At 44.2% G+C, this 22,704-nt stretch overlaps 1 protein-coding gene and 1 pseudogene across 1 annotated transcript in view; one reads left to right on the forward strand and one right to left on the reverse strand.

Moving 5' to 3' along the window:
• Positions 1-22,704, forward strand: part of LOC124602602 (steroid hormone receptor ERR1) — a 385,569-nt gene that overhangs the window by 16,928 nt on the left and 345,937 nt on the right. The gene's annotated exons all lie outside the window — the stretch shown is intronic.
• LOC124561822 lies at positions 12,266-12,382 on the reverse strand (annotated as a pseudogene).

Consider the following 22,704-nt stretch of genomic DNA (forward strand, 5'->3'; position numbering starts at 1 on the left):
GGCCAGTTGCTATTCACAAGACTATCCAAATAACGAAGAAAAGTGACTTATTATACACCACCTCCGTTGGAAGTCAATGACGTAAGGAAGTAAGTATTTGGGTCCATTGGCTTTTAACGACATGGCTGTTTGTGTTAACTGGGAACGCTACTTTGTGTGTCCCATAGCTCAGGGAGATGTTTTTCATGTTAAGTATAAAACTACAGATGCCACTGTTATTTCCCCTTATAAATCGGTAGATGATCTGGTTCTGATGTCAGTGGAAAGCAAGGGAGTACAACCTTCAACAGGAATTTATAGTGAAGAACTGTTCTATTCAAATGAACATACGAAATGAGTAATGCTTTACTTTATTTTGGCGGCGATCAAACGGTGGTAACACGAATCAAATCGAATGCTACAAGAAGTGCCTAGCTAGTCATCCGTAGAACGTTTTCTAGACTAGTCTGTCACCGTCATCTACAAAAATGTCGTGCGCCTTTTGCAGATAGTGAGGGGGGGGGGGGGGGGCCTCAGTGGTAAGACATTGGACACGCCTCGGGAAGACGCCAGATCAAATCCCTGTCTGGCCATCCCTATTTAGGTTTTCCGCAATTTCCGTAAGGCGACTTCAGGGATGATTCTTTTGAAAGGGACGGCCGTTTTCCCTTCCCTATCCTTCCTCAATCCGATCTTGTACACCGTCCCTAATGAACTCTTCATCGATGCGATGTTAAACCCTAACCTTCCTTTTCCTTCCTCTTCTTACGTTTTCCCCCATCAACTGTGTGTACTGATACCTCATTGACTGCCCATCGTTATACACTTTCTTACCTAGCTATGAACAACCGCAGAAAACTATGCCAACATTGGTCCACAACGACTGAAAAGAGCTTAACCCATAGCTCTACCTAATGTCCACCTCTTCAGCACTGAGCCATCTAATTCCTCCATTTTTATAAAGTAGATGTACACTTAGATAACGTACATTGCGAGATATTAGCTCAAAATTATCTGCTACTAGCTAATAATCGTACGCAGATAGATACATTCTAGGTTTCAGGAGGAAGACAGTCCAGCAGCGCACTACAGCTCCATTTACAGTGGTTTCATTCGTCAGCCCTCCAACTTCAATACGGAATGCACTAATCACATCGCTACAGCAAGTATTGCAAATCAGTCGACTTGAGTTTTGGAGATTGCTGTGCAAATAAAGGTTATGTATGGGCAGTAGGTGTTGTTAAACACCATCTTTGCCATTACTGATGGGAACACTTGTAGGTCAGCACCGTTCCATTCATCAGACTTCAACGTTCATCGCGGCCTTCTTATAGAAAATGCGGCTTATTGCTGAGGCAGAAACAACTGAGCAGGATAGCGCAGTGGTTAGCTCAGTGGACTCAACATCCGGGAGGACGACAAAAAAAATGGTTCAAATGGCTCTGAGCACTATGGGACTTAACTGCTGTGGTCATCAGTCCGCTAGAACTTAGAACTGCTTAAACCTAACTAACCTAAGGACATCACACACATCCATGCCCGAGGCAGGATTCGAACCTGTGACCGTAGCGGTCACGCGGTTCCAGACTGTAGCGCCTAGAACCGCACGGCCACTCCGGCCGGCGGGAGGACGACAGTTCAAACCCACGTCCGGCCATCCTGATTTAGGTTTTCCGTGATTTCCCTAAATCACTTAAGGGAAAATGCCGGTATAGTTCATTCGAAAGGGTACGGTCGCTTCCCATCTCCATCCTTCCGTGATCCGACCATGTGTTCCGTCTCTAATGACCATGTCGTCGATGGGACGTTAAACACTACTCTCCTGCTCCTCCTCCGACACAGAAACTAGCCCTCTAACTCATCATAAAAGTGTGCTTTTCCACAGTTTCTAGGTTTCTCTCTCACTATGTACACAAATACTCGTCGAAACTGCGCTCAACACTATTCCTGCAACAAGCAACATTAAGAATGAAAGTATTGAAAATATAATTCCACACTTCATTGAACATTATTTTGTCTGAATGTGACATGCTACCTTGACGTGAGGAACTGGGTTATATAAATGCTGTGGGTGTTTTGCATTCTAGGATATTTTATGGATTGCAGTCTGATTAATAACAACTGTTTTTGTCCATTCACTCAACAGATAAGCATTTCAGGTAGTGCGAACTAAACATAAGATTTGTACGAGAACAGATACAGACATGCACTAAACATAACGTACCGCCGAATTCGTTGTTTACATTGCAGTTTGCTACCACTAAAAGAATGCTTGCCATGGTTAACTGCTGGAAATTGTCAACAGAGGTAATGGCGTGTGTATACTTCCCTTAATTAAGAATATTGTGGTAGAAACAGATAATAAAACAGTTATGTCACGTTGCAGAAGTTACTCGAATCCCAATCAGCACCTTTTCCACCAACTAGTGGCTAACAGCTGCTCGAAAAGTGTTAGAGCTAGCCACAAATGCTATTGGCAACACGCGCTGGCTACTTCAGCTGTGCCCACACCTGGCGTCCGAAACTTTCGGATTCCATTCTGCTTTAGCTTTCCTGTTCAAGGCTGAGTCATCTTTCAAAAATATTTTTTGGCCCGAATGGTACAAATAAATGATTAAGTGAAGATAAAAATAAAGCAATATTACAAGTGGAAACTCGTCAATTGGCGAAGCTGCCAAGATAGTCTCTACGCGTCGTGTCAATTGATGAAAGAATAATATTCAAGATAGCATCTGACTCAATACAAGTTCAACTATATTGTTTGCTGGACGAGAGTCACAGACGCCAGTCATCGAAACTTGCGAAATGCTCAGCAGATGGTAATATCTGTGAAACGGCACAGCAGAACTAGGGAAGAATCGTTATGTCACGCAGAGAAGAATTCTTGAAGATTCCTCGTAAAACGTGAATAACAAATTGCTCCTCTGGAATACACCCCTAGAACTGTGGTGAAGGAAAGGCAGCGTTTTGGACTCAACGATTTCTCTTACATAGGGATTTCCATTGAGAATATTCAGAACTCGAAACCGATAGCATCGGCCGTGGTAGGCAAGGGTGCCCCAGACCAGTGAGTCAAGCCTTCGTTCTGTAGGAAACCGGATTGTCCTCTGGGAGATTGAGAACAGACATACTCAGCTATTATGCAGGTCAGAGAAGAGCGGTCTTAGGAAAGACAAGTTGTTACTATTGAACCCTCTACTCTCCGTTTTGAGAATTCATTGCAGGCAGTGTTTCTTTAGTTTGGCGTCAGCTGTGTCCTGTGCAGATGAACTTACGTACGTGATCAAGGGCGCAGAAGACGCCGACGAAGTGCGTAGGCACACTGTGGTACACCTGTGAGCGTGTTCCAACGCTATATCCCGGCCAAGGTGGCCGAGCGGTTCTAGGCGCTTCAGTCTGGAACCGCGCGACCGCTACGGTCGCAGGTTCGAATCCTGTCTCGGGCATGGATGTGTGTGATGTCCTTAGGTTAGTGAGGTTTAAGTAGTTCTAAATTCTTGGGGACTGATGACCTCAGGTGTTAAGTCCCATAGTGCTCAGTACCATTTGAACCATTTTTGTTGAGATAAAGGTCTAGGCAGCGATGCTGCCATGTGCGTGAGAGGTCGTTTCATCCGAACTGATGTCACGTTTTGTTGTACATCGTCCAGTTTATTCGTCCTGTTCTGTTCGGTTCAGGTGCTCGACAGATGGGTCGATGCAACAGCATTATGTCAAGTGCGGAAGCAATTTCAAGAAACCACATTCTTGATTACTGATTGTTCGCTACCACTTAGCCTCTGTATAATGGACGTTAATACCCGCCTCGTTAGACTAGGTCGTAAACGCACGCTTGTGTAGTGGCGCTCGAATCGGAGGTAACTCGGTTCGAAACCCGGTACTGGAAAATTTTCACAACCGGTGCTGAGCAGTGTCTCATGTGTGACACTGTTGATACAAACCAAAACTACACCATACAAGCACTCATGAGAGTCGTCCACGCGACACAGATACAAACTAGACGAGGAAGGCGATAACAAACCACCTCCACTAGGACTATCTTCAGGATGTCGGTGCAGAATTTCTGCATTTGGTCCCTTATACTCATCCTGAGTATGGGACTCTACGTCATGTAGGACTGGACATCTGTCGACTTTTAGCGTCGATTAGAAACGTTTTTGGCAGACTGCTACGAACACTGTTCAACATTACACTGCAAGGAGACACACTTTCGGTTTATAACTTATTTATTGGTATTCGGTCCTTTGACCATACAACCTACTTTTGTGTACATATTCTCAGGTAATACACACTAATAATAACAAGTTTAAAGATACTGATCATATCATGTAACAGTAATGAGTTTTCAAATTGGAGTTTTACGATGGTAAAGGAGTATTTATCACTGCTATGAGGGAGGATCGGAAAGTAACGCACGATAATTTTTTTTCTCCCCTGGTATTGTACCTGGAATGATAAAATTTGACGACTGTATAGTTTAAAATTTGCGCTACAGAGAGTTTGTTTTCGTGTGCATCTGTAGATGGGAAGCCTGTAAGAACCTGACAGATAAGCACAAGGACCGGGGAATGGTGACAAGTTTGTATCACTTAACGCTTTACGCCGCAGAAGGGCGTGTCTTACTGAAGGGAATCGTCACTGGTGATCAGTCGTAGGCGTATCACTACTCGCCCGAAACTAAGCAAGCCTCTATAGAGTGGAAAGACGCTGGTTCCCCAGTGCGAAAAAAATTTAAAGAACCTCAATCTGCCAGGAAAGTGTTTTGTGACAGTGTTCTGGGGTATGCATGGCGTGTTATTGGCGGACTTTGCTAAACACGAGACCACTGTGAATGCTGCAGCCTCAATAAAACTTTGGTTAAGTTGCGTGCCCTTCGTGACAAACGCCACAATATTAATGCTGACGGTGTCATACTTCTTCATATCAGTGCTCGCCCCCATTTTGTTGCTCCTGTTCGTGAGAGAATCGCAAGATTTGGGCGGGAGTTGCTCCAGCATCCACCATACAGTCTGGACCTTGCACCGTTGGAATTTCATCTGTTTGGTCCCATGAAGAAATTCCTGGTAGGCCATCGCTTTGCGACAGATGCGGAAGTGAAATCAGAAGACCGCATATAGCTATACTCCAACCAAACTGATTCTACGAACAGGGTTATACTGAAACTGGCTCTACGATGGAACAAATGTGTTGAGAAGGTTGGTGATTATGTAGTAAAGTAGTTAAAAGTTCATTACTGATTGTTTCTTTTGTTCTTTTTTTTACCTATTAAACTTTTTGGCAAGAAAATTATTGTGTGTTACTTTCCGGTCTTTTGTCTACATGTCATATCACGTCATGAACAGTGCATATTTTAATTTTTTCATTCATTGATTTTGCTTTGTTTTCTATGTTCTCGTATTTACGCTGCTCAGTCCAAGGATACACTGTAATTCTAAACATTTGAATGTCCCTTAAATTTCGTTTGAAATGCGTGCTTCTTTCATAGTACCGTATTTTTTTCAAGCAACCTATTGATATTAGCTGTTCATAGCTTTAGAGACGCCGTCGTGTAGTTGTAGAACGTCTGTAGTAGGAACCACCTTCGGAACTCAGTTAGTTACCGTTCTTATGAACAACCTCGTGATTTCATGTCTTCGTGTTAATGACCGATGCTCTTTAAGCCTCATTTCCCTGAGTGGGATTGCGTCACAATCTCGAGAGGAGACTGCAGACTGGTCATCAACAAGTTAAAAGGCAGCGCAAATTATTTGGCTGCTAATCTGTATACTTTGAATGAAACGAAGGCGGGGAATATCTGTTCTCATCATCTCATCATTCCGATACCTACTTTCAAGATAATATGTTACAAAACTGGAACAAACTGTAGTAACGGTCATATATCTCTGTCTTGTCTAGTCTCGTGGTCAAGTTTCTCTTCTGCCTCGTCTTTCTGCAGTTGTGTGAGAACAGAAGGACCTACTTTCCCATGCAATGGATACATGAACAAGTTGCAGCATTTTTCTACTGAACATAATATTTATAACGCTGATAATGATGTCAAAAGGAAAAGCGAGCTTGTATATCTTATCTTGTTAGGCGTGCGACCTTTGGTGATATCTGATTTGGAGCCACTTGAGTTGTAATTACTGTCTCTGTGGCTTACTCAAGGCCTGACGAAGATAACACGGTAGGTTTATTGTTGTTTCTCACTTTGGGTTCATGAAAAAGCCAAGAAGAGAACGTGGACAAAAACAGTTGCCGGTCAAAATGAAGAGAAATATTGCGACATTCCGTAATTAATGAAAATGTACGAGGGCACTTCAATAAGTAATGCAACACATTTTTTTTCTCGGCCAATTTTGGTTGAAAAAACCGGAAATTTCTTGTGGAATATTTTCAAACATTCCCACTTCGTCTCGTATAGTTTCATTGACTTCCGACAGGTGGCAGCGCTGTACGGAGCTGTTAAAATGGCGTCTGTAACGGATGTGCGTTGCAAACAACGGGCAGTGATCGAGTTTCTTTTGGCGGAAAACCAGGGCATCTCAGATATTCATAGGCACTTGCAGAATGTCTACGGTGATCTGGCAGTGGACAAAAGCACAGTGAGTCGTTGGGCAAAGCGTGTGTCATCATCGCCGCAAGGTCAAGCAAAACTGTCTGATCTCCCGCGTGCGGGCCGGCCGTGCACAGCTGTGACTCCTGCAATGGCGGAGCGTGCGAACACACTCGTTCGAGATGATCGACGGATCACCATCAAACAACCCAGTGCTCAACTTGACATCTCTGTTGGTAGTGCTGTCACAATTGTTCACCAGTTGGGATATTCAAAGGTTTGTTCCCGCTGGGTCCCTCTTTGTCTAACCGAACACCATAAAGAGCAAAGGAGAACCATCTGTGCGGAATTGCTTGCTCGTCATGTGGCTGAGGGTGACAATTTCTTGTCAAAGATTGTTACAGGCGATGAAACATGGGTTCATCACTTCGAACCTGAAACAAAACGGCAATCAATGGAGTGGCGCCCGCCACACCCACTCCCCTACCAAGAAAAAGTTTAAAGCCATACCCTCAGCCGGTAAAGTCATGGTTACAGTCTTCTGGGACGCTGAAGGGGTTATTCTGTTCGATGTCCTTCCCCATGGTCAAACGATCAACTCTGAAGTGTATTGTGCTACTCTTCAGAAATTGAAGAAACGACTTCAGCGTGTTCGTGGGCACAAAAATCTGAATGAACTTCTCCTTCTTCATGACAACGCAAGACCTCACAAAAGTCTTCGCACCCGAGAGGAGCTCTCAAAACTTCAGTGGACTGTTCTTCCTCATGCACCCTACAGCCCCGATCTCGCACCGTCGGATTTCCATATGTTTGGCCCAATGAAGGACGCAATCCGTGGGAGGCACTACACGGATGATGAAGAAGTTATTGATGCAGTACGACGTTGGCTCCGACATCGACCAGTGGAATGGTACCGTGCAGGCATACAGGCCCTCATTTCAAGGTGGCGTAAGGCCGTAGCATTGAATGGAGATTACGTTGAAAAATAGTGTTGTGTAGCTAAAAGATTGGGGAATAGCCTGGTGTATTTCAATGCTGAATAAAACAACCCCTGTTTCAGAAAAAAATGTGTTGCATTACTTATTGAACTGCCCTCGTATGTTTGTGCTAACGTAGAGACGAAATTCAAAGTTAGTAAATATCAGTTATTTGAGGTTAATTCTTACGCCAGCCCTGACATAAATTAGCTGCAGTATACTGCGTAGTGAAAGTATTTTTCTTTAACATTTCTACTGGAACGCTCTACCTCTCCTGAAAGGACGAAGAATCACTGCTCGAGAATTTCTCTTGTGCGGTGCAGTGAAACGATACATGTTGTATTTCATAACGAATCATATGATGATATACGTTCGGATGTGCAATGTCAGAATGAATGTGGAAACCCGATATCGACATTACGTAATTCAGAGAACAGTGCACGACTAGAGTTTCGCCCGTGAACAATGACTGAGAATCGGATTCATACTTCAGATGGAGATTCTGGCTGTCAAGCGAATATTTGGGAGAGCCATAGTTGTAGTAAGTAGAGTTAAGTTTTTAGTGAACTGCAATACAACCACTTAACGGACCTAAAGACTTGTTGCATTTTAAAGTAAGACAAAAACCTACTATGTACGAGAATGGAGATTCATTCATAAATTTACTTGTTTGACATATTTCGACTGAAGAAAGCACTTTTACACCAAAATGAAATTATATCAAAACTAGTTGAACCCTTTTGAGGATCGATGTACACAGTTGCTGAATGACCGTCCATGTGGTTTTATATCGGTCATGGTAAATTCACGGACTCTTATTTTTTATATTTTTTCAGTACCGATAACAACGGCGCGATGAAGTCCGACGATTATGGAATCCCAGATAATTACTCCATCCTCACGCACAACAAAGGAGTATTGGAAATTGTAATCCCTATGTAACAACATTGCCTGTCTCACTGAATGAACATATTATCACATACAAATGGCTTCGTAGACATCTACTTGTACTGCCTATCTAATCTTGGGGCTCAGTGAAAAACGTAATCTATACAGTTACAGCAGAACCTCCGCCATTCTGAAGGCCTTGGTTTCCTCTAATATTTTCCATAAGACTACGCAAACACAATATATGGTAGAAGACGACTCGTCATACTACATTGTGTGTTGCTGCTGTTCGGTAGTCCACGTTTTATGCTTTTTGCACTATTGACGCCTGTTCTTCATATCCACCTGATTTACAAAGGTTTGGTAGCAGCAGCTGTAAAATTATTATTAATTTCGTATCCAAGACAGTGCAGTCAGTTATTTACAAATTCAACACATATCTACAATATAGACGCAGGACTTTGTACAAGTAAAACTGATTTTGAGGCCCAAAATTTGACAGTTTTGACTGCGCTGGATCATTTGCTGAAAACACGTCCTCCATCATGCAGGCTTCAGGCAACTTCGAGCAGACCAAGAGGTTTTCAGCATCTTGAAGCTCCCCCACATTCGTTGGCTGTATCTCCAGTAATGTAACCTCACCGCTTCTAGTTTTGTTTGCCCCGCTTCACTCCAGTTCACAGTCTGTTCAAAGTGTTCCGCGTCTGGTAGGGTAGTTGGACACCAGCAGAGGGGTCTTCATTTAGGTTTTGGTTACTCTTCTAGTTGCCTTGTCTCACCACAGTTCTATTCGGAGAGCGGAAGATTACGATTTAATGGCTTCAGTTGTTCGAAGAAAGCTCTTGCTCGACTTCAGCATAGAACATGATGGTTCGCTTCCAAACATGGCACGCCTGGAATCATTTTCGTGTTTTCTCTCCCTCTCTCGCTTTTTCCCTTCAACCTCTGCCGCTGTTCGTTGTCAATTATACTGGGGTGCTATCCCTGTAAAATGGTAGCTTGTCAGTTGGGGTTGAAGGTAGGCAACCAGTTATAATGCAGCTTGTCTCGTAAAGAGCTGTGTCAACGTGCCTGGTTTGTGCGCAGTTCCGCCAGACTGGTGGAGCATATTCTGCCGTAGAGAAACATAGAGCCAGAATGTATTTCGACATCAGACTTTTCTTTATTCTGTTTGCGTAACACTGTTTAGCTTAAGCCAGAAGCATGTTAAACTCAGCAGTCACGTCCATTACAATGGTCCTCTTAGTAATGACTATAATGCTCTTCCATCGCTTCTTGCCGTCAATAGTAAATCTATTTCTTCCGCCATTGCGTGTCAGTAAAATACTAGAAAAGAGCACAGTGATCGCTTTAGAGCGCTGTAGGTGGTTGGAACTGGTACCAGGGGCCATGTGACCATCCATCGCTGAAATTAGTCGGTTGCAGGAAATCAGCGTAGTAAGTTGAGTAGACGTAGAGACGTTATACAGTGGCCAATAGAAGTCATAATGTTTTGACGTGCCAAGGCCACACCAGGGATGAAGTTATCCGATAAGCAGTTGTATTAGCGTGGACTGTCCAACATGTCTGTAAGGAACGTCTGTAAGGAACGGCGTAAGAAGATCGGTCTAAATATCCTAGCCAATAGGAACTGGAGGCGATTGTCACGCCTTTTGAGTAACAGTCGGTTTAAAACCAGACAGGAAATGCTGAATTCGCGTCCATCACGACCAGTTCTGAGAGAAGATTGTGAAGGGAACCACAATGGATATCTGGAGTAGGATGTCTCGCGTAAGATCAATACACAAAGCGGCACGTAAATCTGCAAGTCTTCAGTGGGCCAAACAACACAGAAACTGGACGGTAGCTGACTGAGACGCTTAGTGTTGCTCAACAAGTCTCAATTTTGCTTCTGTACAAATGATACGAGGCGGCGAGTGCACCGACGACCTAATGGGACGTCTAATTCGCACAGTGGAGAGAGTGTAGGCTGGGCCGGAGGTGGTTCTCTGATGTTATGGGGGAGTTTTTCGTATCATGACTTGGTCTCACTCCCTCAAGTCATCGTGAACGTGAACCAGAAAGTTTATTTCATCATTCTCGGTGACCAAATGTCCTTACGCCTAAATCTTTATGAAGAGTAATGCTGAAGACACTCCCGTTTTCTAAGATGATGACAACCGTATCCGTTTTCACAGTCGTACTTGCGGCTCGAAACGTTCGTATGGTTACGAGGGATACACAAATGGAACTGTCAGTGTATCCCATTTTCATTATTTTATTTTATATCTTTTAGTCATCAGTCTTCTGACTGGCCTGATGCTACCCCCGCCCCCACCCCCTCTCCCGAATTCCTCTCCTGTGCCAGCCTCTTCATCTCAGAGCAGCACTTGCAACCTCATCGATTATTTGCTGGGTATATTCCAGTCTCTGTCTTCTTCTACGGTTTTTACCCTCTACAACTCCCTCTAATACCATGGAAGTTATTCCCTGATGTCTTAACAGATGTCCTACCCTCCTATCCCTTCCTCTTGTCAGTGTTTTGCATGTGTTTCTTTCTTTGCCGATTCTGTGAAGAATCACCTCATTCCTTACCTTATCAGTTCAACATTCTTCTGTAGCATCACGTCTCAAACGTCTCGATTCGCTTTTTTCCGGTTATCCCACAGTCCCTGTTTCACTATGCTCCAAACGTACATTCTCAGAAATTTCCTCCTCATATTAAGGCTTATGTTTGATTCTAACAGAGTTCTCTTGGCCAGGAATGCCCCTTTTTGCCAGTGCTTGTCTGCTTTCGGTGCCCTCCTTGCTCCGTCCGTCACATTATTTCGGTGTCTAGATACAATTCCTTAATTTCATCGTGATCACCAAACCTGATGTTATGTTTCTCGCTGTTCTCATTTCTGCTACTTGTCATTACCTTCGTCTTTCATCGATTTACTTTCGGTCCATATTTTGAACTCATTAGACTATTCATTCCATACAACCACATCCTGTAATTCTTCTTCACTGTCACTGAGCATAGCAATGCCATAAGCGATTGATGTCCGTTCAACTTGAATTTTCAACCTCCTCTTACGTCTTTTTTTTATTTCCGTCATTGCTTCTTCGGCGTATAGATTGAACAGCAGGGGCGAAAGACTACATCCCTCTCTTACAACCTTTTTAAACCGAGCACTTCGTTCTTCGTCTTCCAGTCTTACTGTTCCCTATTGGCTGTTGTAGATGTTACCCGCGTTTCCCTACAGATTATCGCTATTTTTCCCATAATTTCGAACATCTTGCATCATTTGACATTGTCGAACGCTTTTTCCAGGTCGACAAATCCTGTGAATGTCTTTTTTTCCCTTTATTCTTGGTTCCTTTATCAACCGCAGCGTCAGAACTGCCTCTACGGTGCTTTCACCTTTCCCAAAGCCAAACTGATTGTCGTCTAACATATTCTCAATTTTCTTTTCCATTCTTCTCAGCAACTTTGATGCATGAGCTGTTAAGCTGATTGTGCGATAATTCTCACACTCGTCGGCTTTTGCAATCTTGTGGATGACATGTTTCTGAAACTGAGGTGGTATATAGACTGACTCATACATTCCACACACCAACGTTAAAAGTCGTTTTGTTCCCACTTCCCCCAGTGGTTTTAAAAATTCGAATGGAATGTTATGTACGCCTGCTGCCTTATTTAATACCAAGTCTTCAAAAAAAAAACCTTCGTCGTCAGGCCACTAGTGGCCTACCGGGACCATCCGACCGCCGTGTCATCCTCAGAGGAGGATGCGCATAGGAGGGGCGTGGGGTCAGCACACCGCTTTCCCGGTCGTTAGGATGGTATTCTTGACCGAAGCCGCTGCTATTCGGTCGAGTAGCTCCTCAGTTGGCATCACGAGGCCGAGTGCACCCCGAAGAATGGCAACAGCGCATGGCGGCTGGATGGTCACCCATCCAAGTGCCGGCCACGCCCAACAGCGCTTAACTTCGGTGATCTCACGGGAACCGGTGTATCCACTGCGGCAAGGCCGTTGCCATTAAGTCTTCCGAAGCTCTTTTATGTTCTGATTCTAATTCTGCATCCCATATCTCTTCTAAGTCGACTCCTGTTTCTTGTTCTACCACATCAGACAGGTCTTCCCCTCATAGCGATCTTCAGTGTACTCTTTCAATCTATCCACACTCTCCCCTGCATTTGATGATGGAATTCCCACTGCACTCATAATGTTTCCTCTATTGCTTTTAATTTCACCGAAGACTCTCTTGATTTTTCTATACGCTACACTTTCTACTTACTTCAAGACTTGCATTTCTACATTCCTGAATTTCCCTGTTCTGTCATCGATCAACTGAAGTATATCCTCTGTTATCCATGGTTTCCTCGCACTTACATTTTTTGTACCTATGTTTTTCTTTCCGACTTCTGTGATTGCAGTTTTTAAAGATGTCCATTCGTCCTCAACTGAACTGCCTACTGAGCTATTTCTTATGGCAGCAGCTATAGCATTAGAGTACTTCCAGCTATCTCTTCGTTCCTTATTACTGTGTATCCCACTTTTTTGTGCATTGATTCTTCCTGACTAGTCTCTTGAATTCAGCCTGCTCCTCATCACTGCTAAATTGTGATCTGAGTCTCCATCTGCTCCTGGATACGCCTTACAATCCAGTGTCTGATTTCGGAATCTCTGTCTGACCGTGGTGTAATCTAACTGCAATCTTGCCTATCTCGGGGTCTTCTTCTCTTGTAATTCTTGAACACAGTATTTTCTGTTACTAGCTGAAATTGGTTGCCGAACTCAATCAGCATCACATATAAGTCAGAAAACAAGTTAGGGACATGAGGTGTTTGCAGTATGGGTCCAGATCATTTTTTCAAACCCGTGTGCTGCGTTACCCTTTCGAGGGACGTTCTCATTAGAGCAACATAGCCTTTTAATTTTTATCCTGAAAAGATTTTTGCAACACAGTGACAATTTATTATTAGACTAGAATTTTGTGGAGTGTGCAGTGGCTGTTTTACGATGACAGTTTCTATGCCAAGGTTAGTGGTGTGTATGTATCAAATGTAATCGGCTACAGAGTAGATAGCAGTAATTTAAGTTGTTGAACAAACTCGTCAATACGTTTAGAACGGCCTTGAGTCGATCGTGTGTAGTGGTCACTGACAACATATGAGCTGACCGATAAGAAAAGCTGTTGGATAATGAAAGTGAGATAACCCGTGGCGAGACCTTCCCCTCCAAATGCCGTGATTCAGCTGTCAACATGACGGATTCACATTAGCAGTTAACACGGTTGTTAAGCAGTTAAGGCACACACAAGAGTGTTACCCTTGCTTTGGCAACTATTAATACTCAACTGCTACTCAACTTTTCAGCACGTGCAAACACTAGACGATGGGCAGTTATTGACGCTTCAGGGTAACTTTGCCCTAACAACTCGCATGCGTGTTGTGACGTCCGTGACAGGCGTTAATCTAGAATTCTCAATACACAATTTTGTATCTGTTCATCACCTGAGTAAAACTTTCGACCGTGGTGTCAGGGACAGAGATTTCACGTGGTAACTGAAATGAGCAGAGCGCCTCATCGTTGTTCTTATTAGCCCTGGACAGACGACTCGGACGATCACAAGAGTATTGAATGACGCAGTTTGCAGCGACTATTGTCGCCTCGCCCCAGCGCCTTGTTTCTTAAATAAGGACGCCCTTCTCTGCGTTAAAGCAGTACTGCATATTACAGCTATAATGGGAGTTAAACGCTACCACTTAACATACTCCAAAACTATTTGTCATATTCACCTATAGTTCCGACCAAAGTTATTGCGTTAGTCTTTTTCCCATTCGTATAGAATGTATAGGCTGACGATTCCCTCTTATTTTAACGTGTCCCTGCGCTCACAGCTGTAATACGACTACAGTACCAAGTAAAAACCTAACTCCCTGATTAGGTCCTGGAGTTCACGCCATTCCGAACAGTCATTCTCTTCCCATTGGCGTCAGTGTATACGGCATGGAGGGGCACGTGGCCAGCACGCTATACCCTCACCAGTTGTCCGCTTTTCGACCTCGGGAGTTGCTCCTTTTTCAAGTAGCTCCTCATTTGGCCTCGCCCGTCTGAGTGCACCCTGCTGCAATCCTCCGACCAAGGAAAGCCGCAAGCAGTACCGGTAACTGAATCCGGGTCCTCCTAATGGCATTTTGATCCAATTGGCAGCACCAGGTATCGCATCCCTTATGATGACAGTTTACAGAAAGTGTGGCTCTCAGCCACATGTGTAAATGAAAGCTCGCCACTTTTCCTGTTTTCTTTTAAGATCGTCAATAAATCGGTGCAGCAAATCTTTCGGAATGACGATATTAATGTTGGCATTTCTGATTCCCAACTCCTTCTGTATCATCCTCAGAGACAGCTGCCGATTTTGTGCTAGGGTTTGTCACACTTGCTCGCTGTTATTTTTATTATTCTTGGCGATCGACCCAAATGTTGTGCATCATGAACAGTTTCCCACCAATCCTGCCAACACGGTATCATGTACACGCACTTTAGCTGATGGCTTCTGTTGCAAATAGACTGTCTGATCAATAGTTTCCCGCCATCTGTTGGTTAAGATTAAAATGAGATGTGACCACCCTTCGCCTTTATGACGGCTTGAACTCGGGTGGGGACACGTTTAATGAGATGTCTGAATGTGTGTAGAGAAATGACAGCCTGTTCTTCCTCGAAAACCGAAACCAGAGAAAATAAGGATGTTGGACCCTGAGATCTGGGGCAAGGTCGACTTTCTAGCCCATCTCAGTTGTGTTCCATTGGTTCCACGTCGTGACTCTGCTAGTTGGAACGCTGGTAGCACTCTGGAACTCATGAGTGATAAGCTCTGATGACTTCATGCGAGTTTTTTTACAACCAAACCTCCACAACGCCCACGGTCCCTGTCTGTCGATACATGAGGTCTGCCTCGTCGTGGTAAAAGCCGTAATTGTTCTTTAGCGTTTCCACCTAAGAACCACAACACCAGCAGTCGATTTGGGCAGCTTTAAAAGGGTTGAAATGTCCCTGTCACCGTTTTTGGTAATGCCTTGCTACATTGCGCTCTGACATGAATCTTCACAGTAATTACGTTCGAGTGACAGTGGCAGAGAAATTTGCTTCGACGTATTGTGGTCGTGGCGGCGCATCGTGATGTGTGCTTCTGGACATTTTTGCACTGTGTAACATATTTTGGCATTCAGTTATTGAATGATTTTTCAGTAACAGAAGTTGCCTAGTGTATCCATGACCTAAAGTGTTGCATCTTGCTGGTGCTAACAGACTGGCAAGTTAGCGGGGTATAAGTCAGCTGTCATGCTCTTATCTCTATTGTCAAGAAAACAGAGCCTACCATCTTCGGTATTAACTTGTTTGAACTTGACCTTGGCTCGGTGTCTTCAGCAGCTATTATTGCTTGTGAAGTTAGATCTGAAAGTAACGGCGCCCAATATATTTTACTCGGAAGTACTTCAAGATCAGTTTTGTTAAGGCGATATGCATGTGCCAGTCGTTTCTTGGAATGTGATGTAGCACAGGTATGCTTTTCGTGACAGATAACGTGTCGAATATTCCTGCGCCAAGACATTTTATTTCTCTGCAGAGTTCTCATTAAATTCACTTAAAGTTTATAAGTTATTGTCTGCAGTATTTATGTACACCAAAACTACTATTGATATACATTGCTGGCCATTACAACTGCAACACCAGGAAGGAAGGCAAGTTACGAAGTTTTACTTGTTGTGCACATTCAGTATAGTAGGAGGAACACGTGAAATTTGTAAGTGATGTGCGGGTGTACAAGGTGCGAAATTTAGTACACAGAGCACCGATCATGTGGTGCAGTGGTTAGCACACTGGACTCGCATTCGGGAGGACGACGGTTCGAACCGGCGTCCGGCCATCCTGATTTAGGTTTTCCGTGATTTCCCTAAATCGCTTTAGGCAAATGCTGGGATGGTTCCTTTGAAAGGGTGCGGTCGACTTCCCTTCCCATCCTTCCCTAACACGATGGGATCGATGAACTCGCTGTGTGGTCCCCTCCCCCAAATCAACCAACCTAGTGCACAGAACTGTCACAACAGACAGCAACAATTTCTCTAACCACACTGGGCATCAATTCGAATTGGACCTCGATGACAGATACCGATACGCCATTCCATGCGGCTTCACTTCTGTGCCAAAGTTCAACTGTCATAACTGCTGGCGAGTGGTGGCGTTCTAGTCACTTTGCAACCCATGACCAGATTTGTCAGTTGGTGAGAGAGATTTGAAGACTGTTCTGGCTAGGGCAACAACTGAACACCCTCTGTAACGGGGTAGCACGTGGCAGCACGGGCAACGTGCGGCCTGAAGACAGGGCATAGCCACCGACCTTAACATGTCAAGAAAGACATACCTGTTGTCCAAATTAACGGCTGTGCAAAGCTAAGGTGTTAGTGTTGTTTGCCGGCCGGAGTGGCCGAGCGGTTCTAGGCGCTGCTGTCTGGAAACGCGCGGACACTACGGTCGAAGGTTCGAATCCTGCCTCGGGCATGGATGTGTGTGATGTTCTTAGGTTAGTTAGGCTTAAGTAGTTTCTAAGTTCTAGGGGACTGATGACCTCAGAAGTTAAGTCCCATAGTGCTCAGAGCCCTTTGAACCATTTTTGCTAGTGTTGTGTACCTAATAGCACTTCGTACCAGCACGCCATCTGCCTGCCAGGGACCATATGACAATGTCGAATGCAGTCCGACAACGTTCGTTCTCAGTTTAGCCTCCAATCATGCATACGTCCTGCGTGATGCTATACGCAGAACCGGGTGTTGACGAAAAGGCGGTGCTGGGCGCACCACGGTCTGCTGCCGCGTGGAGGGATCTGCAACAATGATCGCTGTGCTGACGTCACACTGCCCCAGACACCGTCGCACTGCCGGTGTGGACTGTGTGGCATTATATGCCGCAAATGAGTGAGTTCGTACGCGCGATCGAACGACGGGATCAAGTATTATATCTACGTTTCCTAAACCACTTGAAGTTATGCAGGTGAGCTTTACAGCTTACCGGAAATGTTTAATGGCTAGAACGCACATTAGCTGTAAAATACAGTTAATATTGTTGGAGCACGACAATGAGACAGTTACAGGCGTCGAGAATTACGAACTAATGTCATATTACCGTGGTGCGATGTTTTAAGTCCCAACCAGCTCGCACAGTTTTTAGTTTATGGGTTTTTATAAGTCATTCAGATCACGGGTGGGCAACCGGTGGTCGGAAGAAACTAGTAGAACGGAGAGAGAGAGCGAGGTGCTGCAAAATTTTTCAATGGAAGTTTTTAAGATAGGTAATGTAATAAAAGTCGTAATTAAATAAACAAGGTTCATGACGCGTAAATAAATGTAAACACCTCATGATGGGGAGAACATAACATTAATGTACTCTCAAAGGCAAGTGTTTTGAAGTTTAAATTGTTCGCATGGCATGTTTGGAAAGGAGCGCCATTCGTATCGGTGGGTTACCCCAAGTATGTGAATCACGCCCGCGGATCACCAAACTTTCCCCATGCCTGATTGAGGTGAATGCTGGGATGCTTCATGGTACAAATCGTTATTTCATCTGTGTGCACACCTCAGTGTGCTTCTCAGGCCCCTTCTCATACTAGGTGCCGTGAACCTCGTCTGCGCTGTTTTGTTAGCAGCACTCCCTACCTGGCCCGCCTGTCAACTCTTCGTCCCCTAAATTTATGTGAGCAACATTTCAATAACTCAGCCTTCGCCTGTGGAGGCTCTCTTTCAGTGTGTCTCTCCTTGCACGCTGGTAAGTCACGTGCCACGTCATTATGACGTGTCGAGCTACTCTAGTGATGTGTATGCGCTGTATTGAAGACGACAGAGACCGTTTATCGACTTTTGTTATGTTCGAGACGCTAAACTGCGGTAGCTATTTTTGCAGACGATTAAAAGGAGCGGTTCATTGTACCGTCAATTGGTGTATTCACTGCAATTTTGAAAGGTATTGATGTCTTCATTTTCGTTGAAAGTGTGAACCTGCCAACTTTTGGAAAGAAACGACCCCACAGTGAGCTATCTGAATGGCAATATTGGCTGTATTGGAAGGAAAGTTACTGTGGCTCAGTGAGATATTGCAGAAGTAAGAGTGACTGAAGTCCTGTGTTCCATACTACCGCGAGTAACATTTTAAATACTAAAATTGCCTCCAAGTAGCAGCATTACACGGAGTCGGCATTAAACTCGACGCAAGTAGGGAATTACCTTCAGAAATGATTCAGTTGCTAAAATTGTCTCACGGCGAATAAGTTCGACTGGCACCTGTCTTTCTCCCTAGGCAGACTGAAAATCTCAAAAGTTTGTTTGAAGGTCAGATTCAGTAATCCTTATCGGTAGTAAATAACTACAAGGACAATTTCATACACACTGATGCAGTTCTTCAATGATACCGATATGTGTAATTAGTTGACAATATGGAGGATATCTGTCAAATTCTGCTTTGGCGTTAGACATTTTAACAACTGAATCATTTTTGAAGGTAGTTCCCTACTTGTGTCGAATTTAACGCCTACTCCGTACCATGCTGCTAAATGGCTGCAATTTTCGCATTAATAAAGAAATTCATGCGATAGTTTCTAGCACAGGCCTTCTGTCACTATACTTTTGCAATTAACTGACTCACCCATGGTGACTTTGCTTCCAATACAGCCAATGTTACCATTTGGATACCTCACTGTGGGGTCGTTTTTTGGCAGGTTCACGCTTCCAACGAAAATAAAGACATCAATTAATAGCTATCAAAATTGCAGTGAATATACCAATTGACGATACAATGAACCCCTCCTTTAATTAGTTAGCAAAAATGGTTGAATGTCTCGAACAATCACAAAAGTCGACAAAAGGCCTCTCTCGTCTTCAATATAGCGAGTACGCGTCATAACGACGTTACGCCTAACTTTACCAGCGTGCAACTAGATTCACCACTCCCACTCACGACACATTCCTATCCTCCTCCCGTCCTATCTTACTGCCCCCCCCCCCCCCCCTTTCTCTCTGTCGGGCTCGCGTTTTGGTTCAAATGGCTCTGAGCACTATGGGAGTTAACATCTGAGGTCATCAGTCCCCTAGACATAGAACTACGTAAGCCTAACTAACCTAAGGATATCACACGCATCCATGCCCGACGCCGTATTCGAACCTGCGACCGTATCAGCAGCGCGATTCCGGACTGAAGCACCTAGAACCGCTCGGCCACAACGGCCGGCAAAAAAGAAATCACCAAGCATGTAAATACCGGCGGTGATTACCTGCATTGTATACCGTGTGGAAGTCCCTCAACAGCTACAGTTGCTTCACTTATAAATAGGTCATATAGTTTCAAGCTAGGTCTTTACAAATTACAGTAGAACTCGCACGACACCTTTATTAACCAATTACCCAGGTGTGGGATTGCCGCTAGGCGGTTTCTGAGAAATCGGCGGATGGCAGAAAGGACCAAATGAACGAAGGCAAATCCTACACAAAAGTGAAAGTACAAACCGAGAGAAATCCAAACGTGAAAGGCAAGAATTGTCTATAGCGTATGAACAAAACTAAAGTAATAAACACAGAGAAGTAACCAACAGCAAGTGTGTAACTTTGCGCGAATAGTAACGCCGGCTGTCGAAAAGCTTCACAACGAACCCCTTGAGCGCGAGGTCGCAAAAGACCAATGACGTTTACGGCATTCGACGCCCCGCGTATTGTCTACCACATAGCTACAATATCGGCTACCATGTAACCACAATATTGGCTGCTAATGGCAACAGTGGGCTGAACTGGAGATCCAGTGGTGAAAACAGCATGAGCATGAGGCTACGAAGCTTAGTTGAACTGCTTAGTCGATGAATAACAACAGTGTTACAGCGTTATTCGTGTTGATACAAAGCAGAGCTACGGGAACGATAAACAAGGCTAACATTGCATTGTATATTTTTAACAATAGTTGCCTAAGTTGACATATCGTCAGCTAGGAACCGAAGGAATTTCCCAGAATGAGAAAGAAGTGGCAGATGAAACATTAGAGTTTCTGCAAGATGAATCAGTGGAATGTGTGGTGTCGTGTACGCTCGACTGCGCGGACAATGAACATGGAGAGTAAAATGCTGACGATTCGTGCTTAACAAGTGAAAGTGATACCGAAACAGGTGTCGAGCCATGCCGTCATGACGGACAGGGAGCCACAAATCTTCTCTCCAGTGAAACGTAGTAAAGGACAATGGTACAAGCAGCGTGTACTAAACATAATTACGTACGTGGAAAATCATCCACAGCATAGTAAAATAAAAAATAAAAAACCAGTTATGAGCCGATTTCGAATAAGTCCGCATCAATATGACAGTGTAGTGTATAACAAAAACTACGGATATTTAAAGGAAGTCAGTATGCACTTGTTACAAAAACTGGTGTTTGCGCGTTTCAAGAATGCTCGACACAGCTTACAGGATGTGCATGATGGTGACCTACTACGTTATGCACATCAAATTGCGCGCGACATAGATTACATTGATTTCTTGGGAGGTGGATAGCTGCAAAAGTTCAAACAGTACTACAGAATTGGAAGAAGTAAGATAACGAAATTTAAACAAAGCGTCAACTTGACGATGTACAGCAAACTGCAGAATTGGCCAGAAAATTTGCATATTAGATAAGCAAACTTATCCTGTCGTTCAGTAAGGAATTTGTTTTCAACTCCGAGCAATCGGGATTTGAAAAGGAAATGCGTGTGAAAGGAACCCTGGAAATCAGAGTACCAAGGGACTTGTAACATCAATGTCTTAAAGCATTCGTACACAATTATGCTGACTGTTAATCTGGATTGTACATTGGCTGGGAAGTTATTTATTGTGCTGTGAGAAGTTAGAGGTGCTCTGCCCCCTACGATTCTTTCTCGTGTGCAGGGTTTTGCAAGCGCAGTAAGGAATATTTACGTCACAGAAGCAAGACTAGCAAAATGGGCATGAGTGAACTACAGCTGCGATATGAGCACTGCTTTTGGCCAATAGCTGGTCAAAATAACTTGCTTTTGCTTGATTCCCAATCTGCGTATAAAAATATACTCCCTCAGAGCAGACTATCACTCCTGAAAAATGTGTGGCATTGCAGTTCATTCCACCTGGAACCACTGGACAAATTCAGCCTCTCGATGTTTGTTATTTCCGTGCCTATAAAACATATCGCACTATCCCCAGTTACGCCCTGAAGGATAGCCAGTTTTACGATAATTTAGTATTCGGTTGCACGCCATCACATTCCATCAGTTCTCATCACCCGGTTACACCAATATGATTCTGTATCTCTTCTTTATGAGTGGATACATAGCTGAACGTCCTGCACGGTTTGTAACTCCCAAGGATTTCGGCTTCCATCTCGATGGTGCAAACCTTTGTGATGGCTCTGAGCACTATGGGACTCAACATCTTAGGTCATAAGTCCCCTAGAACTTAGAACTACTTAAACCTAACTAACCTAAGGACATCACACACACCCATGCCCGAGGCAGGATTCGAACCTGCGACCGTAGCAGTCCGCGGTTCCGGACTGCAGCGCCAGAACCGCTAGACCACCGCGGCCGGCAAACCTTTGTGATCACTGTGGCGTGCCATTTTACATGCAGTGTTCATTGTGCAAGTTAATGGTTTGTTCTGAACATTTTTTGAATGTTAACGATGTCCATTTTGTGAAGTGTAATACATACATCCCATAGAAGGTTGATCTCTGCATTTGCCAGGCACTTATTTTTGGTCGCCATCCTGATGCACATTCGAGTCATCAGCAGCTAATATTTTTCCTGTTATTATTGCTAACACAACACCTCGAAATAAGTCTTACTAAAGACTGAACTTGCGACCTCGCACTCAAAGGGTTCCTTGTCAGATACAACACAAATGGACGAGGAAAGCGCGCGTTTTCCGCCTAGCCTAAGCCTCCAGACGGCCTTGCCAACTGACGTGGCGTCCACGCCGCCAGTGTCACAGCAGTGAAGCCGTACGACTGTGGCCGGCCAATGGTGGTGCGTTCATGTAGATGTCGGTGTCCGAATGCGGCGACGGTGCTAAACCATCAACAGAGCGAGTCGTGCATCGTTTAAGGGCATTGAACTCGCATTCGGGAGGACAGGATTTCCGATTTCCGTGCAGCCATCCAATGTTACGCTTTCCGCGTTTTTCGTAAATCGCTTTTCCTTTGAAAAATGGCATCCCCTATTCTATTCTTCATTAAGAGCTTGTGCTCCGCCTTTAACGACATCGTCGTGAAACCCTAATCTTACTTCTTCTTCGCATGATACCGAACTCATGGTAGAGCAT

Source organism: Schistocerca americana, chromosome 1, assembly GCF_021461395.2.
Source record: "Schistocerca americana isolate TAMUIC-IGC-003095 chromosome 1, iqSchAmer2.1, whole genome shotgun sequence".
Classification (NCBI taxonomy): domain Eukaryota; kingdom Metazoa; phylum Arthropoda; class Insecta; order Orthoptera; family Acrididae; genus Schistocerca; species Schistocerca americana.